This window comes from Musca vetustissima, unplaced genomic scaffold, assembly GCF_032173495.1.
Source record: "Musca vetustissima isolate MV318-11 ecotype Yass unplaced genomic scaffold, APGP_CSIRO_Mvet_v1 utg12705, whole genome shotgun sequence".
Classification (NCBI taxonomy): Eukaryota; Metazoa; Arthropoda; class Insecta; order Diptera; family Muscidae; genus Musca; species Musca vetustissima.
In genome coordinates, this window is record NW_026880582.1 from 272,312 (window position 1) to 296,602 (window position 24,291).

General features: G+C 35.3%; 5 non-coding genes across 5 annotated transcripts; all 5 read right to left on the bottom strand.

Annotated features, from left to right (window-relative positions):
• Positions 1-21,920: 21,920 nt before the first annotated feature.
• Positions 21,921-21,994, bottom strand: Trnan-guu (transfer RNA asparagine (anticodon GUU)). The gene has a single exon. It is a non-coding gene; the product is annotated as a tRNA-Asn (tRNA).
• A 116-nt stretch (positions 21,995-22,110) lies between these two features.
• Positions 22,111-22,184, bottom strand: Trnan-guu (transfer RNA asparagine (anticodon GUU)). The gene has a single exon. It is a non-coding gene; the product is annotated as a tRNA-Asn (tRNA).
• A 366-nt stretch (positions 22,185-22,550) lies between these two features.
• Trnan-guu (transfer RNA asparagine (anticodon GUU)) lies at positions 22,551-22,624 on the bottom strand. The gene has a single exon. It is a non-coding gene; the product is annotated as a tRNA-Asn (tRNA).
• A 408-nt stretch (positions 22,625-23,032) lies between these two features.
• On the bottom strand, positions 23,033-23,106 carry Trnan-guu (transfer RNA asparagine (anticodon GUU)). Its single transcript has one exon. It is a non-coding gene; the product is annotated as a tRNA-Asn (tRNA).
• A 733-nt stretch (positions 23,107-23,839) lies between these two features.
• On the bottom strand, positions 23,840-23,913 carry Trnan-guu (transfer RNA asparagine (anticodon GUU)). The gene has a single exon. It is a non-coding gene; the product is annotated as a tRNA-Asn (tRNA).
• Between the last annotated feature and the right edge of the window lie 378 nt (positions 23,914-24,291).

A 24,291-nucleotide genomic window follows, 5' to 3' on the forward strand; every position in this document is an offset into this window, starting at 1 on the left:
ATTTATTAAAAAGTAGTTTTGAGGACTACCATCAAGGCGTGGATTTATTAAAAAGTAGTTTTGAGGACTACCATCAAGGCGTGGATTTATTAAAAAGTAGTTTTGAGGACTACCATCAAGGCGTGGATTTATTAAAAAGTAGTTTTGAGGACTACCATCAAGGCGTGGATTTATTAAAAAGTAGTTTTGAGGACTACCATCAAGGCGTGGATTTATTAAAAAGTAGTTTTGAGGATATAGGGTATTTAAAGTTCGCCATCACCAAACTTAACACCTTTGTCACTTTTTTACTCTTTTTTATCCTTTAGCCATTCACCTCAACACGAAGAACGAACATTTTATAAATTTATGGTAAATGAAATGTTGCTAGAGGTAGATAGGTTCTGTGAGATGATGATATAGAATATGAAAAATATATTTCGTTGATGATAGTGTGGCATTGTTTCCGGCTATTTCCCTTGTTGCTATTGTTCTCCATGTCGTTGTTGTTGTTGCCTGTATTCCAATTGTTTATATGTAGTGTTATTGTATTATTTGTCATTGTGGTTGGTAAGGAAAAACCACTAAATTGTGTTTTGACTTTGTAACGTTTTAACCACATTTCGGTGGTTCGTTTTTGGGGCTATTTTTGTTACATTTTTGTCTCTGTCCGACACATTCTCTCTTCCCTTGTGTCCCCTTTTTGCAATATGTCCTTAACGTACCGTAAACACGACCACAAACACACAACACATAGGACATAGTTTTCATGTCGTTGTGCCACTACTCCGCAACCGGCACCCGTACTGCTACTACTGTCCGGACTACTTGACTTTAGTTGTTTGGTCAAATTGACTTTAGTTTTTTTGTTGCTGCTGCTGGTTTTCTTCTGCTTCTTCTATTGCTTTTTGTCCTTTTACATTGTATCTGTAGAAGTGGTCGACAACAACACAATTCCTTGCCATGCACTTGTATGTTTGAGTGGTTGTTGTAGTTGTCGTTGTTAACTTTTTCGAATTTACTTTTCAAGTTTAATTTAATTATCAGATAAATTGAAATTTACGAATTTTAAATGGAATTAATAAATAATTCATTTGTGGTTTTGGAATACAAAAGTAATTTGGCATTCATGGTACGATTGTAGTCAAAGTAACTGATTTGTATTTTTGTGGTAAAGTAATGGGAGGGTGATAGGGGCATTGTGGGAAGTAATGATTGTGGGGAATTTGAAAAAAAGAAAAATGATTGAGTATTGTGCAAAAATATTTAAACGGGGGTTGAGAAATAGAGGTTTCTTTCTTCTTGAAAGCCTCTAAAGGTCCACACAAAAGTCAGTTCTAAATCTCATGAAATGAAAAACAATTGCACATACAAATTGTAATTTTTGTCACAAGGGCGAACCCTGCGAAAATCGGTTCAGTTTTAGATATAGCTCCCATATATATTTTCGTCCGATTTAAGGTAAATGGTGTACCAAAGTCCGTATATATCTTTCGATTTGCACGAAATTTGGCACATCGTAATTTATAAGGTCTAGAATCATGTGTGCAAAGTTTCGTGAAAGTCGTTTCACATTTAGATATAGCTCCCATATATAGTTTCGCCCGATTTTAGGTAAATGGTCCACTAAAGTCCTTTGAAATATTTTGATTTACATGAATTTTGGCATTGCGTAGTAAATTAAGTCTAGAATGATGCGTGTTAAGTTTCGTGAAAATCGGATCAGATTTAGATATAGCTCCCATATATTTATTCGTCCGAATTAAGGTAAATGGTGTACCAAAGTCCCTATATATCTTTCGATTTGCACGAAATTTGGCATAGCGTACGGAATTGCGTCTGTAATAATGTGTGCTAAGTTTTATGAAAATCGATTCAGATTTAGATATAGCTCCCATATATATATATATATATATTCGTACGATTTAAGGTAAATGGTGTACCAAAGTCTCTATATATCCTACGACTTGCACGAAATTTGGCACAGCGCACAGTGGGTTAGAATACCCTGTTTTCTTGGATTAATTAAAAAATAAAATTTTAAGTATCGTTAAAATTTTTTGCACTCGGTTACAGTATATAAAATTCTACAACACTTGTCGTTAAAATAAATGTCAAAAGTGGTCTGGTGTTTTTGTAGTGAAACTTCAAAGTCAAACTTTATAGAAATTTTTGTGCCAAAAAAGGATGAAAAAAGTAAAAACGTTCCCGTAGAAAATTTTATTTATTTTAAAAAGTATTGTAAAAAGTTAAACATTTCTCAATGGAACCATGAAGTTCAGGTTATTTTGCAAATATTTCGTTAACATTTTAGTATCAAATTGTGTTTGGAAGTGATTTAAATGTATTTATTTATATTGAAAATGCCAAAAAAATTAATATTTTTATATTTTAAATGGATAAATAGTTATTATTCGTCCACATTCGTTTCATAATTTTTGGTTTATCTTAAAGAGGACATAAATCTGTGTTACATTGCAAAATTTTACGCTGCCCTTTTGTGTCTTTTAGAAGCTATGCATTGTTTAATACAAGTGTTGCAGCAGTCAAATTAGCTAAAAGTCACATTGATCTCGTGACTGGTGCTGTTGTTGAGTGTTGTGTTTTCTTGTTTTTCGTGTTATTTTTTCTAATTATTTTATTGTTGTTATATTTGTTTATTTTAATAATATTCTTTGTTACAATAATATTTTGTTTTTGTTTATTTTAATAATATTCTTTGTTTTGACAAATAGTGATAGTGTTGTGCAGTTTCAAGTAATCGGGTAAAAGTGTTTTTTGTTAGCATTTTTTATAGATACAAGTTCGAAAGTTGTTTTTTATGATCGTCGAAGCTTATGGTGAATTCGAGCGCTCAAACAATGAATGACAAGATGACATTTTTAGCTAAAGAAATAAAAAACGCACCAAAACGCTAAAAAAAATCTACCGAAATAACAAAAATAGATGTTAATTTAATAAAAAATGCACGTGTCGGTTATAGCTGTATACAGTGGCCATAAGATTAATAATGAAACATTTCTAATATATTCACACAATACAGGACGACTTTTTGTTGAAACGTATCCTTGGTATAATATGACTACCACTTTGCACAAGTTTTTTATTCACGGATCCGAAATTGTGTCAAATGCCCTTTTACATATTAAGCAGTTATCAGAAGTTGGTGATGCTGCGGACATAGATGGCCTGTCAGAAACAGTGACGTAAATGACATACATTTCCGACGTATAATACATACGTCAGAAACGTCGAAAACCCACTCAAAACCATTAGGTTTTTGATAAAATAGCTATTTACATTTATCGATTTGGAAATAACGTATGCTTTACTCAAATCCATATCGAATTTCAAAATTTTTTTCTTAAAAAAGTTCAGAATTTTTTATCAGTTCTAGTAAAGAATAGCCAGATATACAGTAAAAATAATATATGTTCTTGAATATTACTGTATATGGTGATAATATTGAAATAAATGACGTTTACTACATTTTATACAGGTATATGACGTTTTCGACGTTTACACCTTTTTGACAGTCGAAAACCTGAAAATTCGTCATACGGACCATCCCTGGCTGCGGATGATGATGATGTGGATGATTAACTTTAAGATGTATAAAATTCAATGTTTAAGTTCTCATATTGTACTCCTTGCACTATATACCTACACTGATATTTGGCATTACTAAATAAAAAAAAATACTCAAATATACTTAGAAAACATTTTTTTTAACTTATTTTAATGGTATTAACTGAAAAATAAAGAAAAATTATTCTAACATAGCTTCCCTGATTTGATCCAAGAAAACATGGTACTCTAACCCACTGTGCAGCGTAATGAATAAGGTCTAGAACGATGTGTCGTAAATATCGGTTCAGATTTAGATATAGCTCCCTTATGTATCTTCGTAAGATTTAAAGTAAATGGTGTACCAAAGTCCTTATATAGCTTTTGATTTGCACGAATTTTGGTATAGGGTACTGAATTAAGTCTAGAATGATGTTGATAAGTTTCGAGAAAAGATCCGTAGCTAGGCCGATTGACACAACGTACTGAAGTAATATAAATTAGTCTCTGGCAAGTATATCTCAAATCGGTTCAGACGTCTGTTAGGATACATATGTAGAATATACCCAAAGTGGTGAAGGGTATCATGTAGTCGGCCCAGCCCGACTTTACTACTTTCCTTACTGGTTGATATATGTAAATGTATTACGAAGTTTTAGTCGCATTTCCCTCAGTTCATTCGATTTCTCATACCAAACAAACTTCAATAAACAATTTTTTGTGGCACCATCAATGTATCGATTTATTAAAAAATATTTTTAGATGTACATTCAATGTGTGCATTTATTATATTTAAAGTATAGGCATTGTCAACATTGGATCGTACTGAAAAATATACAATTTTTACTATGGCTTCAATGAGGAATTTAGACCGTGCAAAAAATTCTTCGTGGCACAAAAATGACAATATTGGTAGCGGCAATCCTCCTTTGCAGCCAAATTTATTTTGAGCGCTTTGTTGAGCATGTCGGAATATAGAAAAACATCGACAGCAGTTTCACACATAATTATTAAAAATCTTGAATATCTTAAATTATGTCTATATCTTGAAAGTCGGTCTAAGACCAATATTTCGCGGCGTTACACACTCTTAGGGATGCATAAACTTTAATGCCCTGACAACAATTGTAGGGTATAAGAAGTGAAAAATGCGTTGAGCTCGTCCGGGCCAAATTTTTGATACCGTCCACCGATGTAAGAAAACTGGCGGGATTTTTATATAGCAGATATTACAACTAAGTGATGGTAACTTTAGCTAAAAATTCCACCACCGCGTATTGGCATTTATTTGCAATGAAATTTCTCACACCACGAGGATTTCCCCCAAAATACCGAAATTGTGGGGGTATCTTTATATAGAGACTACCCGGAAAAGTGGTCCGACATTCATAATTGTGTGGAATGTGGAGATTTGGTACCCAATGAGAATCTCATGTGCCTAGATATAGCGTATTCGGAAGAAAAATACACTCAAACAACCTCAAAATACTAATAATTGGGGTTACCGTTACATGGGGGCTATGCCTTAATGTGGACCGATATAACCCATTATAAAACCTGACCTGCCTGCAAACAAAAGACAAATCTATGTAATATTTCGGCGATCTATCTCAATTCATTTAGAGGCTAAAGGGATTACAAGCAGGCAGACATGTCTACATCGTCATAGAATTTTACGCTTATCAAGAATATATATACTGTATAGGGTCGAAACGAACATTTTCATGCGTTTCTTAATCAAACATTCAATTCTATTATTTTGTTCATACAATTACACTATGCAATAAAACCGAGATCATGGTCTGGCGTTTGTTATGGCTTTCTGAACAAGGATCGTATAATAGTGCAAAAGAGACGATGAAAATATTTTAATGCCGATTTCATTTCTTTGGGAACCCTGTCGAAAATCTTGTAGAATAAGTGGAGGTAAAAATGTCGTATGTTGGTATTTAGTTAACTACTCAATAAAAAGGACGATAAAGACCCACAAGGAATCAAGATAGAAGGGCAATATGTTTTACAAAAAATATTCCTCATTTAATTTGACGGATGACATGACATCTCAAAAATAACCCAAAATAGCTGCAAAAATAGATAAAAGCATATATAAATTCAACCGGGCCGACCATATTTTACACTCCAACATAAGGTATTCATTCAAAACAACTAAAATCACTCACGATTCTTAAATGGGGCTATAACAAAACAGGGCCTTACCCTCTGAGACACTTAGATTAGAAGAAGGTTTTTACCCGCCAAGATCATGGACTTTTTAAATTATTCATAAATGATAAATGAGTCTAGGACCACGAAATACCTGAAGTGAGAACATTTTCAGCATAAGATCTATAAAAAATTTTGACCGATACATCCCATTTTTAATGCTAGAAGTAATGACGTGTTGCTAATCCATAACAAGTCATCGGATGCTTAGTTAGGTTTGTACAGTGGAGAATTCATCAACAATGATGTTTTCTCGTATAATATTTTAAATCAGAGGTCAACGCCTCCTCTAGGATACGCTAGAAACTTTTTTGGACTATGTCTTGTTGTATATAACCCACAAAAATGTTTATTTTAATTTTCGTGGTCCATGTTGACCGATCATCGTAAAAATCATAATGTTCGGGTGATAACAGTGAGCGGAGCAGTATAGTCGAACGGAGCCCACCATATGATACACTACACAACTACCATGGAACCCTCTGCGGATATATATCAATATTTCGCCATATTTACCATGACATATTTTCGGAATATTTTTTCCCGGGGTGAACATTTACTATGCAAATTTTGTCCTTTTCCACTGTAATGTCTTGGTTAATTTGTATATTACCGATCAAAACAGTTATTCTAATTAGTTGGTCAGATTTCCTTCCCCATAAGATGTGTTGTAATGTTCGGAAAATTATATGCGTCGCCTTTGAAAATTTTAAATCGATTAGCGCAATTTGTATGATAGTATGATAATTGTAATCAGAATATGTAGATCTCTGTAAATATTTACGCATAACTTCCACATCCGAGTACATATAACAATCTAATTAGTATGTACTCTTCTGGTTTGTTTACTTCTGATACAACTCCTCTACTATCAGAAGTAAATATATTCACCATAAATTACAAATTTTGTAATTTTTCACACAAAATTCTTCATCAAACTGTATCTTGTATCGTGCCTAAATCTACTCAGCTAGTGGAAATATGATCGGTATTCTAAATACTTGGGTCTAGGACCAATATTTCGCGGCGTTACAACATAGTTGTGAAGACAATAAAAACTGTTGGATTTTTACCTCATCGAACCTACAAGAAAAATTACTTTAATTGAAAATTGCAATGGACAGCCGGGGGTCCAGGACAAATGTTTCGTGGCATTACAAAATTATTATACCCTCACAACGTATGGGATATGATTCATTGGAAATCCCTTCCAAAGGTCTTCCACACACTGTTACATTTATTGAATTTATTTACTAGATTTGTTTTTATAAATTGAAGGTCAAGGTATATTTTAATTTCGAATAAATGTAAATCTCTTATTTTTACTATGCAAGAATTTTTACTTAACATTAGAATTGATATGTTGTTCCACTTACCTATTAAATTATGAAAACCATTTTTAAAAGGTCCCAGTATCCCGTATTCCAAATCTTTGATTCTGCCGCTGTTGTGTTGATCAGGTTAATTTTTTTAATTATATGACAAATATGGATCGTTAATCATTTATTGCACAAATCACAATATACATTTTCACAAATATATATAATTTATTCTTGCTGTTGTTGCTCTCTTCAGACAAACAGACAATTTTGCTATGCGGAAAATTATGTACTCTCGCTGTTGTTGTACTGGTAGTATTTGCGAAAACAGCGACAAATGACAAATTGCCAAACACGTAATGCACAATTTAAACACAATCAGAGATGTGACACTACCATGATTAATCTATTGATGTATGGGGATAGCTGGACGAGACGAAGCGCGATGTGATGTGATGCGATGCGACGCAATTGGAGGGATGGACCGAACGACCGATGAATGGATGGGAGGAATAACGTTTGGGAGGTAGAACGTATGGGAGGTTATTTTGCATACACACCGTGGAGACTTAATGGCTGGCGTTAAAGATGCCGATGTTTTGGTGTGACGTATATCGTGATGTTGTTGTTTTCTTTTTTAAGCGTTGCATTTATAATTTAAGAGGTGTCTGTAATTTGTTGTTTATTTATTCAATTTTTTTTGTTGCTCTACAAATACAATGATTGACATTTGAAGAGCGAGGTCATATTTTTGAGAGGCAATTTTGGGTAAATTATGTTGGTTGTGAGATGTTTTTTGTGAGAATAAAATCTTTTGGGGATTTACACAGTGCGAAGAGGAACTTTTTTAATTTTTTTTTATACTTTTTTGTTTTTTTTTTATTCTTCACTTTTTTATTTGAAATCCTTGTAGTATTTTAGATTATTTTTAACTAGTTTTATTTTTCAAACATAATTTTTAAACAGTTTTTGAAAATGTTTATTTAATTTTATTATAATTTTGGTTTTTGCTATACAAATATATTATAATTACATTAGAATTGCGAGTCAACTTTAGAGTAAATTATGTTAATGTTGAGCTATTATTTTTGTAATTAAAAAAAAACGTTGTTATGTTGCGTTATATCCTCCACCATGAGATAGACATTCAAAATACGATCTAATTGGAACGATATGGGACATATGATTCAACAGATCGACGGACAGAAAGGCCGAAATGGTCAAATTGATGAAGAATATATACCTGATCAAAATATGAATTCTGCGTCTATTTAATCATGTCCGTCCACAGGTCTGTTGAAATGATTTAATATCGAGCTTATCTTTACGATGAAGGCTACCAATCGAATGAGCAATAGACCTGTACTTCACTTAGCCCACATATAAGGGTCTGAGTTCTTGGAGGGTGGACAACAACTTTGCAGGTTTTTACCAATATACATACGTACATATTTTGATACAATCGCCATATAAAGGCCTAGCACATTTTATATATGGCAATGGTCCTAGGTACATTTTCCAACCGAAGTTGTTTTAAATTTCCAGTTTCTTGAAAAATTGTTCTTATTGGAGATCTAGCCTCAATTTTATAGCGAAATGAATATAAATAAGTATTTCACCTAACTAACTATGTCGCGGGTGTATAATAAATGGCCCCAAAAGTTTGCAACGCCATCTTTTAGTACATCGATCAATCGATACAATGGAAAAAAAGAGAACCGGTTGACCTATAATTGATCGCACAAAAATTCCGAAATATTACCTAAGCTCGGAGTATACCGTCGAATAAAGACGGAGATTCATACTAGTTGTGTAAAATATCATATGGTCGGTTCCGTGCGACTGTGCTACACCGCTCACTGGTTTTAATATATGTTCATATTTCGGCATAGCCCCTATATAGAGGACCCGCATAATTTTGGAATTTGGGTTGTCCCAGGAGAATTTTTCAACCGAAATAATTGTAAAAATGATTGGAGAATTAACAAGTAAAAACGATATGAAGTTCAGATTTTTTGATACTTTTTATACCTTTATACCTTCAAAATATCTAAAATTAATGGGAGCTCCTAGAAGAAAACTATTTTTAGAGCTTGAACATATGTAAATACGTGAAGAAAAGATGATTAAGATTCTCCAAATATCTAATAGTGGGACTACCGTTAAATGAGGTTATAATAAAACGGAGATAAATGTTGATATTTGTGGTAGTTAGATTTTACAGCCACTTAGAATACAAAATACCAAATATCAGTCAAAATAGGTTGAAAAACAGCCAAGTTGGTTGGAAAACGTGTCCAAAGATCGGGAGTTATATGGGGACTGCGCCAAAACGTGGACCGATTTAGAATAAACAAACATCCTAGGAGCACTAGCAATGTCTGTGCAAAAGTTCAGAGCTCTATCTTAAATATTGCGATCTCTATCGGGATTTCAACAGAAGGGCGGATATGCGTAAATCGACATAGAATTTGATTCTGATCAAGAATGTTTATACTTTGTGGGGTCTCTGGTGAATATTTCGAGGTATTGCAAACGGTGGAGGGTATAAAAATATTGGTCCATGTTTTTACAATACAATGGTCCAATATAAGTGATTCCATTTCGGAATCATCGAAACTTTCATTGTTTTCACATAGCCTCATTTAAAGATCTCACCCATTTTGGGTATTTCAATAATTCAATACAGGTCAAAAAATATTCGCAGAAAATTGCAACGTATGTCCATGTTTTGATATAGGCCACAAACAAAGGAGCAGTCCTATTTTATCATATCAAAACGTCTGTAATTTGACATTCAGGTTACTTGGTAATATGAAGGTCCACCTCCAATTTGTACTTTGACAGTGTTGGACTCAGTGAGGGTGGACAACATATTTGCAGAAATTTTGCAATATAGGACCATGTTTTGAAATATACCACATATAGAAATTTCCGCACCATTTTAGGTAATATCATGCTCCCAGATGGATATTCCAACCGAAGTGGCTGCGACTTCTTGATGGCTGTAAAAATTCTATGCGATAAGTCAAGACCAAACTTTAGTTTTGGTATGTTTGAGACCCTAGCCTCATTTTCCAAACGTTAGGGAATACTTCGGTATTTCGAATTTTTTCAATATAAGTCCATGTTTTGACATAGGCTCCATATCAAAATTCCCGCCACATTTTACCTAATATCATGCTCCTAGATGCATATTTCAACTGAAGTGATTTGACATTCTCACTGTTTGGTGGGAGAAAAAATGTTACGCGACAAGTTAAGGTCAAGGCCACTCGTTTTCCAAACTCTAGACATTTCGGGATTTAAATATATATATCAGGTATTTTGTAAGTCCTAGGCAAATTTTCCAATCGGAGTGCTTGTAATTAGACATTTCGGGTTACATAACGGCCATGCGAAGAACATCGCAATTTCTATGTTACTAAAGGTTTAAACCGATTTTTTTATCCTGAGAGTCTGTTTAGTACTCAAATCCATTTAAAGGTCTTGACCGATTTTTAATGACATATAATTCTATTTTGAATTGATATTTTTTAATACCTTGGGTAGCAAATTTTCCGACTAACAGTTATTAATATTCGTCCACTTCTTACGGTATCCCCTCATTCGAAATTTCGGTAGCCTCGTTCCTAAGAGCACAAACTCCTAATAGAAAATAATTTACAATGGCATGGTCTCCATATGAAGATCCCGAGCAACTTAAGGAATTTCAAATGCACAACAGCTATAGGAAAGTATATAAAATTGGTCCGTCGAACTTAAAGACTCCTTATGAAGATCCCGGGCGATTAAGGTACTTTAAAATGAACAACACCTCTTGGAGGATATGCTAAATTGGTCCGTCGAACTTAAAGACGTCTTACTTCCTGTTTTTATTAATTTTGAAATTATATTGTATTTTTATATATTATCCAGATTTTTTAACTTGTTTACGGTTGAATACATTTTCACGATTTGGATTGTTTAACCTTAAAAATAGTGTAGATTTTTAAAATTTTGCACTGTTTTCGAAGCTATTTTATGAAATTATTTAGAAGTTAGGGTGATTTTTTTTAAGATTTTTTAATCAATTTTTTTATTTTTAACATTTATTTGCACAACTTGTTATAGTTTGTAAAAAATTTTCCACAATTTTTTATTTCATTTACGTTTTTTATGAGATTCTCACAAGAAGACAATTTCTTTGCATTTGCTTACACAAAACATGATTTTATGGACAATATTTCTTATCTTTATGCGAATGCCTTTCTTTAAGAAAATTTCACAAATTATATTTTCCTTTTCTTCTACACTTTTTTTATTTTCCTGAATTTCAATTTTGTTGTTGCTGTTGTTTTGTTATTATATTAATGGAATCCACTTATATTTTTGGTTGGGGTTATTTTTAGATAAACATTTCCATTTAGCACATTTTTGTTAAAGACGAACAGCAACACCAACAACAACCAACAACACCATGGAATTCATTTTCCAAAACGAAAAAAAATGAGACCGAATGAAAAACCAAAACACTTTTCATTATTTCCACATTGTGTTGCTGATGATGTTGATGTTGTTGTGATGGGCGACGATGCCGGATGTCGCAAGCGAAACGAACCGCACCGAAATGAACTAAACATGCTGCGTGCGTCCGTACGAATACGATTCCCAAGGAACCAAGAGGAGATACCAACCCGGATGACAGCTAGATGGGATGGGATCTGTGTAACAGGCCGTGTACCGCGAACCGCGAAATCAAGAAGCAACACTTCGGCGTGCCTGTGTGTTCTGTTTTGCCACACCAAATGGCAGCTGAAATGAATGAGGAGGACTGTGGAACACTTGGCTTGGCTAAGCGAAATATAGGAGTGAAAATATATCCACCCACACCTTATACAAAAATAAAGAACAACACATGCAAACGCACGAATACACACACACACACTCGATTTTTGTACACAGTATTTGCACTTGCTGTGCAGTAATTTCTTTTTTATTACTTCGACTACAAAATAACTGCAGACCGGCAAACACACACACATAAATCACACCATCATAAAATGTCACACCACACCATCACATCACTTTTCCGAATTTTTCCAAAAATTAAAAGAAACGAAACACAATTTTGAAAACCAGGAATGAAAAGGCGTCACTGTGTCATTGGCCATTTATTTACAAAAAACATGCAGATTTTGAAGTAAAAAATTCACTTGACTCCTCGAGACTTCGCCTAGCCAGCTGCGGAATCCACCACTTGGGTCATTACTTTTTTCTTTTAACACACAATTTTCCAATTTTCAACCTTTACGATTTTCCAATTATTTTTCCAAAAAAACGCCGAAATATTTCACCGATTTTTCTCCTTTAATTCGTACTACCGTTGGCGTCTTCTTTTTTTTCAAAATATTTATAGCACCTTAATCTTGCACGTCTATCAGGCAACTGGCCCGATGTCACATCAACAACATTCTCCAAAAAAAATATTAAAAACATCAGCAACAACAACAACAAAAATCGGCGACAAACAATAAACCCCAAACAAATCGCAGACGCTTTTGTGTCCACCCCCCATTCAAGCAGAGGGGGAGATGATGGTGGGCCAATTATTTGCCTAGTGTCAGCTACCTATCCTACCAGCGGGCAACAAATTGAGAAGACGCGCCAAAAATGTGCTTTCACACAGCAACAACAAACCAAACAAAAACAACAACAAGAATTTCCAATCAAAAAAATTATGACACTTTCCATAAATGTAACAAAAACAAAACAAGAAGAGACAAATTGCGATCACCATCAAAAGCGTCTTACTCTTTTCCCACACCAGGGGAGAGAGAGAGAGTTGCCGTTGTATTTATTTTTGAAAATTGAATTTTGAATAATTTCAATTTGGCCGAATTTTATATAAAAGTTCTATGCGCTATTTCGATGTTGGCATGTGCTATTAAAACCAGGCAAAAATTGTCCGGACCTACATTTTTATACCCTCTATCATGTATACGCTTCCAAATTTGATTAAGACTGTAGGGATATTTATATGGAGACTATGTCAGTGAACATTTTCTACTAGCACTGAACTAGGAATTACAACATACCAAAAATTATGCGGGACCTCCATATAGGGTATATTTAAATATATAAATCTCTATTGACCATTTTCTCAAAAGGAACCATCTCTTCACCTAGAATGCGACATATAATGAGATTATATGGAGTCAATATCGAAACATGACTCTGAAATGCCAAATAACAGACACTTCAGACCGAAATGAAACTTTCTCAAAATGCTTCAAAAACACAAACATCGGAACTTTTTGCTATGAAGATTGTGTCCTCCCAAAAACCCTATATACTTGTAAAAATTCTGTTAAAACCTTGAAAATAACGGAAATGTGGTGTTCAGAGATGGTCCGTCAGAAACAGTGACGTAAATGACATACATTTCCGACGTATAATACATACGTCAGAAACCCAGCCAAAACCATTAGGTTTTTGACAAGATATCGATTCCCATTAATCAATTCGAAATTTACGCGTTCTTTACTCAAACCCATATAAAATCCAAAAATAGTTTTGAATTTTTTATCAGTAAGGAAACAAAATATATATATTCTTGAAAATAACTGTCTATGGTAATAATATTGAAATAAATGTCGTTTACTACATTTATTACATTTTATACAGGTATATGACATTTTCGACGTTTAGCCCCAAAAGTTTGTAACGCCGCGAAATATTGGTCCTAGACCCACCTTTAAGTATACCGATCGTCATATCTCGACTAGCTGAGTCGATCTAGACATGTGTGTCCGTCCGTCCGTCTGTCCATTACAATTTTTGGGAAATATCGGTTAATATTTAGGGTATGAAATGGACCAAATACATAATTTTTGTCGGTTTTTCTGGTCGCTCCAGAGGCCGCAATTATCGCTCGAACATCGTGAAATTTTGCATGGAGAAGCGGATCGGGCCAAAGAATAAGCATGTCTGTTTGGAGAAAGATCGGTCAATATTTAGCGGGTCAAACGAACCCTGACTTTTGTGTGAAAAATTACAAAATTTGTATTCTATGGCGTATATATTTACCCCTGAAGAACATATACCCGAGAAGTTGATATTATATCCAAGAAGAGTGGTTGACCTTTAAATTAAGACCAATTATATTGTTGTATGTGCTCGGATGTGAGAGTTACACCTAAGTATTTACAGGTATCTCCGTATTCGTATATTATTTAGTAACCCATTATCACTCTGGAGAGCGGAACTATAGCGCTGATCGCTTTGAAATGTTCCATGAGGTTTCAGTTATGGTCAAGGACAACGCCTATAATTTTCGGTGATGATCAGATAATAGTTTTGGAATGAAGTGAACCGAAAACTTAATTTTTTGTGTTATTTTCGAGTCGATCTATAGACCTCAAATGAAAGCCGAACATCACAACACAACCCACGGTGAAGAGAATCTGGACAATAGCTGTACTGAATACTCGAAATATTCGGAAAATATGTCAGTGTGAGGAAGAGGGTGCAAATATCACGAAATATTGCCCAGTCTCGGAATAAACATCCGCAGAAAATTGAGTTCCGTGGTAATTATGTAGGGTATCGTATGGTCGGCCCTGTCCGACTATACTGCTCCACTCACTGTTTTATACCCTAAATTTTTTATACCCTACAACTTTGTGTGGCCCAAAAGTTTGTAACGCTGGGAAATATTGGTCCACCATTTAGTATACCGATCGTCATATCTCAACTAGCTTAGTCTAGATATGTGTACCCGCCCCTCTGTCCATTATAATTTATAAACATCAAGAAATTGTACATGTAAGACGGCAAAAGAAGATTTCAATAGTTTTTCGGTAAATTTATGAAATGAACTAAAAACTTTATTTTTGTATGTTTAACTGGTCGCTTCGAAAATTTGACCCGAACATCACGGAACTTTACACGGAGAAAAGCGTCTGACTAAATTAAACAGTCAACGAACCAGTAATTTTGTTTATAAAAAAAATAAAATAAGATTCTTATAGCGTAAATGTACATTCCGGGAAAACATGATTCGGAAAAGATGCCAAGGTGAGGTTGACCTTTAACCGGTCAAAAGTGAAGGTCCTTTGACCATAACCACAGTTCGAGATGTATTGCTGTAAAATATTTGTTTTAAGTCACGACTATATTGTGTATGTCTGGTGAGTTTATCGCCTTCTTCTCGGCTATAATTTCTGTGTGATTCGATACCCATATAATTCCCACAGGACTGTGTTGTGAACCTCGAAGCTCAACCCGAAGGATCGTATTGTGATCCGGTTAAAAGAAATTTTAAAAATAAGATCCCTTTATTATTTCGGAGGGTATGTCAGCATACGTTAAAGAGTACGGCTAAGTATGGCGATAAATAATCATGGTGTTTTATAAGGTAAGAAGCTCTTTAATGATTCTCGTACCATTTATTTATCACTTTTTATACCATCCACCATATATTTCATTTGTTATTCCGTTTGTAACACATCTAAATATTCACCGGAGACCCCAGAATCTGAATAAAATTCTATATCGATGTATGTATGCCGTCTGCCTGTTGAAATCACGAGATCGCAAAATTTGAGATAGAGCTTTGAAAATTTACACTGATATTCGCAAAAGGGATATATCAGTCCACGTCCCGGTATTATGGGAATTTTTTGCACGTTTTTCAAACAGAATCAGCTGTAAGTTGGTATTTTGGATTCGGTTTGGCTATGAGATCTGCCAACGAAAAATTATCAACATTGTATTATGTTTCAGGGTAGCCCCCATATAATGGTACCCGCCAATATTTGGTCATTTTATGGTTTTGGACACATGTTTCTACCTAATTGGTTGGGTCTGTTGTGATCATCCACGAGAAGAAAAGAGATAAGGAATGATCTATAGGGGAGAGAAGATTGGGGAAATAAAGAGAGATGAGAAGACGTAAAAAGGTAAGATTGGAATAAAGTCGATGTCTATAGAAATCAGACAGAAGATATATTACGTGTCAAGGTTGCACTTTCCCAACCATTTAAGGTTTCTAATTATGCAGTAGGTAAGACTCGGTAGAAAATGAGCACCCACTAGTCTGTGGTTCTGGCCTACAGGCCAGGGTGGACAGTGATTCTCAACGCAGAGTCTACAGTAATCAATTGCATCAAGATCTCATTTATTAGTAAAAGCCCTGATATTGCAGTGACGAGTAATGTTTCCTGTCATTACTCTTATTTAAGCTTTGCTCAGGTTCAACAGTGAGTGCGTTCTTTTGGTAGACAGAGACGCCAAATGGATCACGACACGTTGTCAAAGTGCCGATAAAGATGACATATGGGTGGTTTGATTGAGCCATCAATTGCTAGATCTGTGGATTGAGATCCTCGTCTAGCTAGTTCGTCCGCTCTTTCATTTCCCAAGATGTCACAATGTCCTGGTAGCCAACACAACCGATAGCTGTAAATAAGTTCTTCCAAAGCTGCTCTACACTTGAGGACGGCCTCAGATTTGATATAACAATATTTGATGGCTTTAAGAGCCGCTTGACTATCCACGAAGATAGTTATCAGTTCAACGACCTCTGCATCCAGACTTTTTATCAATTCCGCTGCCTTCCAAATCGGGAAGATTTCAGCTTAGAAAACACTACAGTTGCAATCCAGCATGTACGTTAACTCAAGGCCTAGACTTTCACAGTAGACTCCCGCCCCTGTACCATCTTGGATCTGTCTGTATAGAAGGCCTGACCGTCCAGAGGAGGGTTACTTCGGTTCCAGTCGTCTCTACTAGGAATAACGACATCTACATCGTCAAATCTCAGGACTGGTGATATATAGTCGCTTATCAATATTAGTTCATTATTAGTTCACTTTGTAGGGAACGTTACATAACAAATTTCGGTATTTTGGGGAGCTTGCATACATTATTCAACCAAATTAGAGGTAATAAAATATTTTTGCATTCCCATTTAGTCCCTAACATAAATAATCAATATTGGACCAAGTTTCCGGGTAGCCCCCATATAATGGTACACTCATTATTCGATATTTTTGGGGGTTTCGGGGTGTTAAATCTTCCTACAAAAAATTATCATTGTAAGTTTACGGTTTGGTATAGTTGCCATAGTACGATACCACCTCATTTTCGGTATTTTGATTTGTGCGGTGCATATACAGTTGCAAAATTTGACATTTTGACCTCACATAAAAGCTCCTTTTCTTTCTCAGTATTTATATATTTTATTTTTTAATTTCTCATAGACCAGGTTATAATTTAACATATCTAATTCCTGGTGAATAAAGAATACATTTAAAAACTACTGTTTAAGTGTGTAAGTTGGAATATTTTTCCGGAGCATAAACAACCTACTATCTTATAATACCATAACATAGACACCATATAAATATCGGGAACGACTTACGGAATCTTGAATGTACACCACGTGGTGAGGGGTATACAAAGTTCAGCCCTACCGAACTTATCGACGTTTTTACTTGTGACGCTACCGACCTGTTCACAGAATAATTTCTAGTAGTTGCTTGGATACTGTTCCAGTATACTGTCGATTTTTTACGAGGTGCTCTTCGACCCAATTTCCTTTGTTTCTTCGAAAATCTTTACAAGTTTAGTTCATTGAATTTCTGTCCGTATATCCCTAAATTGTCTTTCCATCTGTTTATTAAACTTTACCCATTTACCGTAAAATTGTAACCTGATTTACTCTCCATTCTTGAACTGATTATATTATTAAGGTAAATTCTATTAACAATGGTTGCTTCATTTCGTATGTTAAGGGTTTTACGTTATTTTGCTTATGGCATTAACTATCTCATTTCTGGTTGTAGCATAAATAATTATCTAAATTAATGTGAAACCAGTGAACGGAACAGTGTAGTCGGACGGGGCCGATTCGGCGGATGTTTTTTCCGAACCTGGGTAATATTTCGTGATATTTGCACCCCCTTACCCTAGTAGCACCTCTTCTTTATACTGTCATATTTTCCGAATATTACTAATATTCAGTACAGCCCTTGTAATTACTTGTCCAGATTCACTTCACCGTTGGTTGTGTTGTGATGTTGGGCTTATAATTGTGTCCTATAGATCGACTCGAAAAAGTAAACACAAAAAAGTTTTCGGTCCACTTCATACCAAAGTTATGATCTGATTATCAACGAAAATTGTAGGCGTTGTCCTTGGCCATAAGTGGAACCTCATGGAAAATGTCACAACAATCAGGGCTGTATTTCCACCCTATATAGTGGTAATGGGTTACTAAATAATATCTGAATACGTCAGCACCTGTAAATATTTAAGTGCAACTCCCACATCCGAGTACATACGACAATATAATTGGTATCTATTTAAAGGTCAACCACTCCTCTTTACAAATTTACAAAACTCAACTGCGTTGGCATATTTTATTGTCAAGAGCGGGTCCTTTCTAGGAATAATAAAAATTAAAAAATAACGTAAAATATCAGTTGCTAAATCCTAAATAAGAATAATATTTTATTACATTCACAGCAAAGCACCAGCTAGCCAAGCCTATACACCTATTTACAACATTGGCGTATAATTCGCATTCACTTCGCAATACCACAACCTGAAGTATTTTAGTTTTATCTAATGTAGAAATCTAGGAATTGCAGCTGTTTGCTACGTTGTTCTGAGAATGTTCATCGGACATACGTTCATTCGCAATTCATCAGTGCTAGTTGTATGAAATATTTTAGAAGACTACCAGAGGTTTCTGTTCAGTGCATCAAAAAGTGGCTACGAATAACTAATTTAACACAGAGACTTCGGATTTCTTTTCCTCACAGGAACTTCGGTTTACTGCTCCAACACAGAGACTACTGCTTACATTTCTAAAACAGAGATTTTGTCCCATAGTTCCACACGTAGACTTTCCTTTATATTTTCAACAAATGGGGTTCGGATTACTGTTTACACAGAGATGTAGTTGTTTATTTTTTCAACACTGATGCGTTGTCGTACTGTTCAACGCGGAGACTTCTTTCTACTGTTCTATCAAAGAAGCTTACTTTACTGTTTCACACGTAGACTTCGGTTTAATGTTGTAACACTGAAACTGCGGTTTACGGTTCTTATACAGAAGCTTGAACTTTCTATTTCCCACAGATACTATTTTATATTTCTCCCTTTTGATTAATTTATATCCAAAATTTAGTATAATATATATCATCAGTAATGGCAACTCTGTTCCCTACATTTACACACATCAACGCCAAAATCTCACCCACAATTTAGATGAAATAGTGCACTCCCCCAAATAAAACGAAAACACACACACAAAAATCGCGTTGATATTTTCTGTTTATCGTCACAACAAAAATGTGATCGCCTGCCAACCGGCCAGCCTACAACAATCATGTCAATGGATCTGTTGTCATTTCGTCGTCGCTGTTGTTGTTGTTGCTGGTGTTCTTGTATTCAAATCATTTTTGATACTCAGTCATTAAACTTGTGAGAAGATCATCCGTCGATCTTCTCTATAGTTTACTAGTTTTTGTTGTCCATTTTCTATTGGAATCTCTTTCTCTCCTACTTTGGTTGTGTGGATTTAATTCACATTTTGGGTCGCTTATGGTGGGAGACATTTGGTTTTTTGCTGTTGTATCTGCTTCTTAATAGTGTCCGCCTGTGATCTGCTCATTCTTTTTCGATTAACTGTGACGAAGTCGTTTTCATTAAAATGATGAACACTTGCGACAGACACAATGAATATTCGTCCATACATACGATAATATATACTTTGCACTCGGCCGGCTGGGTGGATGTTCAGATGGGTGTATCGTGGACAGTTTGGGTGGTTATTTGCTGATGTTCTTGGCTTGTTCAAGTGACAAGAATTTTTAGCCGATCTATCAGTGTCCCAGTAACCCAGTGAACTATTTTTGAAGGGAATGGGAAAATTAATTGGAAATTGAGATGTAAATTACATGGTTTCATATGAACCTCATGGTACATTTCTAATATGAGAACACGAAATACCACTCAGGTTGGAAAAATGAGCTATGACGTCGATCATGCTGAAAATTAAGCCTGACCTGTATGCTGCGGCTATGTCCAAACATGAATTTATACCTTTGTAAGCTTGAGTTCCTCACACAGTAAACGAAAGCCTGTGTGATGAACAGTAAACCGAAGTCTCTGCCTCTTCCACAAAGAGTCAGAGTAAAAAGTGTCATTCGGTGTTGCCAACATGTATACCCTTAGGCTTGGTAAAGATAATAGGTTGTGCAAAGTTTGTTTACAATTGGACATTCCATTCATCTGATATGGGATTTATAAATATTGTGGGGGAGCTACCGGAAGGGGTGACCAATGGGTCTCACCTTCGGCCGTGATCTAGACTTGGTAAACATAATAGGTTGTACAACGTTTGATTCAAATCGGATATTACATTCGTCTGATATTAAAGGTATCAAAAGGAGTGAAGCAATGGGTCCCATATTCGAACTATATCTGGGCTTGGTAAAGGTACTGGGTTGTGTACAGTTTGGTTCATATAGGGCAGTTCATTCACCTGATATTGGATTTATAAATATTGAAATTTTTTACCGCATGTGGGGGATGTATCAGAAGAAGTGGACCTATATTTGGACTTGATCTAGACTTGGTAAAACATTGGCATTTTACGAACGGTTAGACATTGCACTAAGAAATTTGGGATGGATTGCTAGGGGTGAATCTGCCTAAGATATCAAATTTATTCAAGGTTAGGGCTTTATAAAACTCATATGTAATATAATTATATCCTACACAACTATGTTGTCAAGGTATTATAGCTTTGTGCAGCCCCAGAAGTTTGTAACGCCGCGAAATATTGGTCCTAGACCCACCTTTGAGTATACCGATCGTCATATCTGTCCATTGTAATTTGTAAACAAGATACATGCCATAGTTATTGACCAATATCCACGAAATTTTGCATGTAGGGTGGGTTCTGCCCAATGAAGACCCCTATTGTTTTTGGTAAAGATCGGATTATATTTAGGTGATGAAATGGACCAAATACTTAATTTTTAGTCCGTTTTTCTGGTCGCTCCAGATGCCTCAATTATGGTCCAAACACCGAATTTTAGCATGGAGAAAGGGATCGGGCTAAAAAATAAGCATGCCTGTTTTGATAAAGATAGGTCAATATTTAGCGGGTCAAATGGACCCTGACTTTTGTGTGAAAAAGTACAATTTGTATTCTATGGCGTATATATTTAATTCTGAAGGACAAAGACCCGAGAAGTTGATAGTATATCCAAGAGGAGTGGTTGACCGTTAAATTGATACCAATTATATTGTTGTATGTACTCAGATGTAGGAGTTGCACTTAAATATTTACAGTTGCTTACGTATTCAGATATTATTTAGTAACCCATTACCACACTAGAGAGCGTAAATATAGCGCTGATCGCTTTGAAATTTTCCATGAGGATCCAGGTATGGTCAAGGACAACGCCTATAATTTTCGATAATAATCAGATAATAATTTTGGGATGAAGTGGACCGAAAACTTAATTTTTCGTGCTTTTTCGAATCGATCTATAGCCACAATTGAAAGCTGAACGTCACAAAACAACCCACGGTGAAGGGAATCTGCACAAGTAATTAGAAGGGCTGTACTGAATATTAGTAATAATCAAGAGGGTGCAAATATCGCGAAATATTGCCCAAGCTCAGAATATAGAACCACAGAATGTTATATTTTCGTGGAAGTTGTGTAGGGTATCATATGGTCGGCCCCGTCCGACTATACTGCTCCGCTCACTAGTTTAACACCTATAAAACATTCGATATCATAATAATATTTTCAAAATATAAGTGCGCCCCCGGGTGGGCTCGAACCACCAACCTTTCGGTTAACAGCCGAACGCGCTAGCCAATTGCGCCACGGAGGCTACATATCTGACTTAATTTGCTATATGAGTTCCATAGAATCTGTATCAAAAATTCGTAAAAAATTCAATTATATATTAGAGCAAAGAAATATACAAACACATAAAATATTTGCTGCCGCCCCCGGGTGGGCTCGAACCACCAACCTTTCGGTTAACAGCCGAACGCGCTAGCCAATTGCGCCACGGAGGCGATATAACCACTGTGCAACACATGACAAATTAGAATAAAATAAATTATAACCATATTATTTATAAATACTACATTAAAATAGTAATAATAGCTTCTCAACATTCTAGATCGGACCCATGGATCAGAAATATGTCGTAGTGATATATTAAATTGGCTAATATCAGAGTCATATACGATGCATGCATTGCTGCCCCTCAATAGTTTGTTGAGATGCTCCTCTTCCTTCTTATATAGAATATTTTCCAATTGAAGGATTTCACTTGAAGTAAGGAGGATCTCAACGGGTTAATTTTCCTTATTCACACTATTTCATTGAGAGAACCCCCCTCATTAATTCATGGTACAATTATTTTAAAAACAGGAATGCGCCCCCGGGTGGGCTCGAACCACCAACCTTTCGGTTAACAGCCGAACGCGCTAGCCAATTGCGCCACGGAGGCAACATGTCAGATTTTCTGAAAAACCTACAATTTGAATACATCAAAGCATAATCTCTTTGTTAAGTTTCTAGCCAGCCAGGGTATAATATGTCAAATAATAATGCAGTAGATTGTCAATATGTCTACCGATTTATATATTGTCAGTCCTCTTAATTAAATCGAAAATATTATTATATCGAATGACATTTTCCTTAGTTAAGTACAACAAATTAATGTTACACATCGATTAAAAAAAAAATCTGTTCAGTTTGACATCTGAAACGTTGTGACTAATATTTACGATATCGGAAATATCATATTTTTGTATATTCGATAGTAGGTTTTCCCTTCATGAAGCTATGGTATTGATTGCATATGAGGATATTATAGACACCCATTTTACGATATGCATATTTCAAAAATATATTGCGCCCCCGGGTGGGCTCGAACCACCAACCTTTCGGTTAACAGCCGAACGCGCTAGCCAATTGCGCCACGGAGGCAATATACCCACTGGACAGGGCTTTTCGGAAAAATTATATAGCCACACCCGAAATTAAATATATATAATTAAAGAAGTATTGACATTCGGGACATACCGCAGGATAACATACATAATACAATTATATCTGAACTTTTTGCAGAGTCAAATTTTGAACCTTTGAAAAATTTGGTGGCTATTGTCCTTATATTAGTGCCCTCTATGGCCCATTATCAGTACTAAGACAAATTATTGAACCATTTATCGCAATATTAAACCAAAATCCCCAGGGATAATAAAGATTGTGCAATCTTGTAAGGTTATATCTAAAAGATTCCGAGCTCTATAGTTATTTCAAACAAGTAAAAAGTCTTTAAGTTCGGTCGGGTCGAACATTTTATGCCTTGCACCATAAGGTGTAGAGAAAATGGTGGGTTATTTGCTTATAATAATGCGTGCATAATCCGCAAAATATCGAATAATTGGGGGTACCGATAGAGGCCAGATTTATTGAACCAAATGGAAAGCCAAACATTCCTATTTTGAACTAAAATATTATGTGGATCATAAAATATGTTCAGAGGAGAGAAGAGAATATTTCAATCCATGCGTCGATTCCATCGTATTATTAATGTATAAATTTTGACTAGACCTAACCCCTCTCCACACGCAACAGTTGTCTCTGGTCACAGGGGAACCCTCCTGAAATTTATAGTTCTAAAGGCAGAAATGATCATGGCTTTTACAAAATAAATCGCCCCCGGGTGGGCTCGAACCACCAACCTTTCGGTTAACAGCCGAACGCGCTAGCCAATTGCGCCACGGAGGCTATATTTAGCCTTGCGATAAGGGTATTGAATATAACTTCATATTCTAAATAAGAAAATATATTAATAATGTCAATAATTGATAACTATACACTCAGCATTTATTTAATCAATAAATTATGATTTATTAGTAAGTAATAGTAAAATACAAAACATAGCAACTGAGTATGTGGTGTGTTTATTTTTACTTCACTCGAACAGACATGACAATAATCATGGTTGGAACTGTTAATTGCAAATAAAATGTTATGTTATTTTACTCTCATTTATATGGCTAATCAGACTTTGATACGATGGATATGTGCCTCATAGAAATATTGGTTGCAGACCCCATGTTTCTCTGGACGAAATTGGTTCAAATAGTTTAAAATCATTTTACA